This window comes from Dioscorea cayenensis, chromosome 18 (assembly GCF_009730915.1).
Source record: "Dioscorea cayenensis subsp. rotundata cultivar TDr96_F1 chromosome 18, TDr96_F1_v2_PseudoChromosome.rev07_lg8_w22 25.fasta, whole genome shotgun sequence".
NCBI lineage: Eukaryota > Viridiplantae > Streptophyta > Magnoliopsida > Dioscoreales > Dioscoreaceae > Dioscorea > Dioscorea cayenensis.
The window spans coordinates 20,606,632-20,612,713 of NC_052488.1; positions in this window are offsets into that span (position 1 = coordinate 20,606,632).

Genomic DNA, 6,082 nt, shown 5'->3' on the forward strand with positions numbered 1-6,082 from the left:
TTGGTAAATATTTGTAGTCTCTTTTGTGAGACTTGAATATGAAATTGTTTCGTAGTATTCTTAGATGTTTAATTTCATTATTAGTTTGTAGACTTGTTTGTTTGTTTGTAAATACGCGTATGAAATTGTTGTTGTAAAACTTGAGATGGGAAATTAGTTGTTGTATTTTTAGATATTAAATATGGTAATCGCGTGGTGGATGCTCCGAGGAAAAAGCGTTGTTGGATCGACTTCCCACTCCCACCACCTACTCGAGAAAGCAATCCATTTCAAGATTTTTGAGAGCTCAATAGAACAATCGGCACCGGTTGATGTACCGTCGCATGAGCGGATGAAAGCAACTAACTCAGCGAGAAATTGCTCCTCAAATCTAAAATTTTTAAAACTCATTTTACAAAATTGTATAATAATGATGGTTATTAGACTACGTCTATGTAACTTGTGGTTACGATTTTAAACATTTGTAAGGGTGGAGATGTGCGTATTCAATGCAGACTGGAGAAGAAGCACCGGACAAGCTTGACATGCTCGTTCACGGTTAGAAATTCCGATTCCTTTGGAGATGAAGGTCATGAGGTTCTCCATCATCATCTATTTACATTTTTATAAACTAAAATACGGGGATAATTAGGAGACAATTTGTAAAAGGCTGGCTCAAATTCGACTACAGGCAGGTGTCAAGTTCAAGAATGCATCAATAGACTATACTACAACCGGCATGCATATAAGGTTTCACGGAGGGACAATTCAAAAGAACAAAATTCAAACAATACAAAAATGGTGGGAACGACTTTGTGAGTATTTTTCGTACTTTTTAACTCTTTCGGTTTCTTTATGTTCCGATGTTTGGACCGATGTTTTTCATGAAAATTCTTTTATGGGTATTGCAACACATTGGGTTGACGACAAGTGGAATATCCAAAAGCGTGTTCTCGCTTTTAGGGTGTTCAACGAGTCTCATAGTGCCGATAATATTTATAGACTTATGCATGGAGTTATCGAATTTTGTTTAATGTTTACTCAATTTCTTTTGATAATGCCTCCGATGGTCACGGCCCTCAATTACCCTCTAGAAGATTTTTTGAGGCGCTTGTGTGGTGGCAAAATATTTTCATATAAGATGTGTTTGTCATGTTTTTAAACATGGTAGTGCAATGTGATTTGGAAAAGCTTAAAGAATTTATACTCCCGTTAGGAGAGTCATAGCTTATATGGGGAAAGACGTACTCATGAAACAATGGTCCTGGCTATTGTAAAGCACATAACATGGCGTCAAAAATTCCCCTAAAGATGTCAAAACAAGATGGAACTCAACTTATAAACGACTTAGTGCAACATTTCCTATAGGACATTGTTGACTAAAGTTTTGTTAATGATTCCCTTAGTTGGTTTTTTGTTTATATGAGTATAAAGCGGGTAATTATCGCTCAGATATTGATTTGCTTACGCGTTTTTAACATGTACTAATTTGTTTCGCAAGTTTATTTTCCTACTTCCCATTTATTTTTATATGGTGTTGTTGGCGTGCGAACAATTTTGGAAGTTTAGATTAGATCCAGCGATTGTTTAGTCAGTTGATTACTATGAAAGAAAATTAAATGGTTGTCTTATTATAAAAATATACCTCCTATTGCTTTAGTTGCGTTTGTTCTTGATCCAAGGCGAGCTAGAAGGCTTTTAGGAATATTTGGATGCATATTACAAATTCTTAGGATCATTGGAGGACAAGATTTCGACTGTGTTCCCATGAGCATGCCCGTGAGTGGCGTGGATGCTCAGAGAATCATGGCCCCGGACTCCAACAGGCATTGTGGATGTCGATAAAATTGTTGTTGATACTAGGAAGCAACTTGTTAATTATATGATAGTTATTGTATTAGATATAGTCATATAGTTCCACGAGGTTGCTGGCGGAGACGATGGGACAATCTAGCGCGTGGTGGAGAATCATTCCGGCTGAGGCGAGCAAAGAAAACCAGGGACTGCAATATACTAAGCTTGACTTGTGCTTAAACACTACCTGTCCGGTTCTCGAGAAGAAATCAGCACGAGACATGACTTTCAGCGTCCTCAGCGGTGGCAAGGTAATGAAAAATCCGTACCCCATTCTTCGCTAATGGTAAGGATATTTTTGCATGTCCTATATCTATAGTAGCTTGCGACGGACTTTTTGAAGCCGAGTGAAAACATGTTTCGGATTCGACCGTTCGCGAATTGACCCTACAAAATATTAAAATTCAAGTTTTCGCGGATGACTCGAAAGCGTGCTCAGGTTCGGCAAATAAGAAGCGAGAACAAGGAAGTCCGGATACTGAGTGATTTCTTCCTACAGAATAACATGATGAGCACACCCTGGCTCGGCGGTCGTTGAAGTCCAGGCAAGACCTAGATGAGTACAGATTAAGTAAGTGGGTGATCGATTATCTCTGTGTAATGAACTACATTGAGCTTTGATTCCTCTCACGCCCGAGGAGGATATGTAAGCTGACTTGATTCGGCGTATAAAGGAATTAAGTCACGTGCCATTTATTTTTCAAATTTAGTGTAATGCATGGGACAGTCTCTTATTATTTGGAAACTTGTAGTGCTTCGTTTTGGGGTCTTAATTGATTCATTATTTTTAGAAAATTTTTACGAATTTTCACAAATTTTCCGATTATTTTTGAATTTTTGTATTTTTGAATTTTTTAATAGGTGATGACATAGTGCGCCCACTGGGGTCACTCCAAGAGCCCAACTGGAAAGCTGGTCACGGTTCAGGGCCGGCTTCACTGTGAACTGGACGCGTCGGACCTAGCGGGCCAACTTCGGCCCCGGCGGGTTCCTCAGCTTGGGTCGGGTCCGAGTCGATGGGTAGGTGAGCCGGGACCCGGCGGGCAGGTCGAGCCCGTCGCCCGTTTAAGCATGCTCGTGCCCACCCTACTCTCTACCAGCTACGTTGAAGTTTAGCATGAGATTTTTGGTCTTCGAAAATAATTTTTCCACTAGAGTAATGAGGAAATTCTCGAAGAGGCTTTCTCTGCATTATATTGGACTCGTGAGGTTTTTAGAAATGAGCACTGCAAATTTTTCAATAATACCCTCAACTTTTCACTAGAATTTCATCCATCTTTTGCATTTTAACCCCTCTTGTGACATTTTGCGTATTACTCCCTTTGAATTCCTACGCAAATTAAGGATTTGTGCGATTAGATCCTTCAACTAGATTTCATCAAAATTTTGCAAATAAACCCCCAAAAATTCAACCTTTTCTCACTTCTCTACATAATTTTTGCTAATAAATCCAAGATTTCACATGCATTTTTGTGCTAATTTTGCAGATAAGTCCAAAAGATTTCAACGCGTCATATCTCTCTACAATTTTTATATAAGTCCTCCAACATTTCACTTTTCACATTCTATAAATCTCCTAGTATTTTTTTCTTCATATTTTGACGACAAAAACATTGGCATCCTCTAATCATTGCTAATAAACACCATAAGACAATGGCTCGACTATTGCATGCGAGACATGGACCAGTATATATATGTATGTGTATATGTGTGTGTGTGTGTGTACATATACGAACATGAATATCCACTGGAAAATAAACACCATGTCTAGAGATTTCTAGGATTCACTGTGTTTGAAAGCAGAGGTTGTCAAAAATCGGACGACACGGCAAGTTCAGCCGGAAAAATTGGGAGACCGAGCCATGTGACTGGGTTCGAGGGCGCTTTGAATCGGATGTAAAACCCGATATTAATTTAATGACCCGAGCTGGGTTTACCGATCTATATTCGGGATAACAAGTTTAAAAATAAATTTAAAAATGAAAGGTCAGCGCAGTGGGTGGAAGAGGCGGTAGCTAGAGGCATATGACATGCATGTCGATGTGATTCTCCTCATCGGTTGTCGCACACACTTCTTCGGAACCATATTTATTTATATTGTTTTAAAAAGTAACATAAAAATGAATTATCTTACTGTGTAAGAGAAAAAAAAATTATAAATGGCTTGGGTTATACAAAATTTAGGTTTAACTATTTATGGGGATGTTTGCCATTGTTGACAATAATTTTCATATTGATAATAAAAATATGCTAGGCTACAAAATTGACAAGCGACAAAACAAAGAATGTCACGGTGCTGGACGTGCATCGATTCACGGTAACTTGAGCTAATCTCTTGGAGATAAGCCCCTTATGCAACCCTATAGGGAGAATGAGGATAATCCTCGCCTGAGACTCCCACAGGGGACCCCGACATGAATTGTAATATTAGAAGTTTGAACATGAATTGTCTTAAATATCAACCGGATTTCAAGTTGTGATTTCTCTATGTTTGTGAATCACAAACTTGATTTAATATGATCTAGATGTTTTGAAAACCCTGGCATTTCGCGCTTGTGAAGCTTTCAATCTTTGACCCATGAAGCTCTTTACTCTTTGACTTTTGATGTCTTGAGATTTCTAAACTCATTTGTCTCATCATTTGAACTTTTCAAGCCTTAACTCTCCAATGTGTTTCAAGCCTTAGCTCGTGCATCTACGAGTCGTGACCATTCAAAATGATTCGAGTTTACTAATTTTAATTGCTTTTGACTTGTAAGAATATTTTATGAATTTTGAGAGGTGATCCCCATTTGTTTGTGAATCATAAACTTGACTTTTTCTTTTTTTTTAGTTTTGGAGTTTGAAGGCTTGGTGTCTCACGCTTTATAAAGCCTCTTCCTTTATCATTATCAAGGAATCTTTCTTTCTTTCTTTCTTTCTGTCAATTCACTTGAAACTGCTCAAAGATTTTTTTATATCACTAGAATCTTTTTAGACATTACTAAGAGAACTTTTACTAGTGGAGCTTTTTAGTCAATTTGAGAGAGCACTATTTTTTTCCTTCTTCTTTTCTTTTTGATATGTGAGGTGTGAGAATTATTCAATAATTATTTTTGCTCGGGAAAAACTACTATTTGCCCATGTGGATCTTAAGAGATTTTTACTTAACAAGGTTTTTATTTACTCACTCAAAATATCAAGAGGATCTCAATAGGTAATGAGGAAACTCTCACTACATTTGACTCTCGACATGAGTTGATGGTCTTCGATATATTTTTCCACTCACTCAAGAGGCCGAAGAGGGTAATAGAAAAACTCTTGAAAAAGAGCTATCTAGTACGACATTTGACTCAGTATGAGACTTGTGGTCTTCATATTATTTTCCACTCACTTAAGAGAGTTTTAAAAATAATGACGAAACTCTAGAGCTCTCTACTACTACATTGGACTCAGTATGAGACTTGTGGTCTTCAATATAATTTTCACTCACTCAAGAGAGTTTTCGAGGAGATAATGAGGAAGCTCTCGAAAAGAACTTTCTACCATTACAGTTTGGACCACAACATGAGATTGTGGTCTTGAAAAATATTTTTCCACTTACTCAAGATAGTCCCAAGAGATTATGAGAAAACTCTTGAAGAAAGCTCTCTACCATTACATTGGAATCAAGCATGAATTTGTGGTCTTCAACATATTTTCCACTCAGAGTCTTAAGATAATGAGAAAAACTCGATAATGAGAGCTTTCTACCACTACGTTCAACTCGACGTGAGGACTTGTGGTTTTTAAAATAATTTTCCACTCACTCAAAGAAAGTTTCAAAGAGATAATGAGAAAGCTCTCATGATGAACTCTCTCTACTACTACTACATTGGAGTTCAGCATGAGATTTTTGGTCTTCAAAATAATTTTTCTACTCACTCAAGAGAGTCTTAAAAGATAATAAGGAAACTCTCGAAGAAAGCTCTCTATCACTACATTGGACTTATGAGTTTATAGAAGTGGGCCTGCAAATTTACAATAATACACTCGATTTTCACTAGAATTTCATTTTTTTCTATTTTTTGCATTTTAACCCCTCTCGTGACATTTTTACATATTACCCCTTTGAATTCCTACGCAATTAATAATTTATGCAGCTAGATCCTTTAACTTTTTTTTTTACATTTCATCAAAATTTGTAAATAAACCCCAAAATTCAACCTTTTCTCACTTCTTTTTATAATTTTCCTAATAAATCCAAGATTTCACATTTTTTGCATTTTTG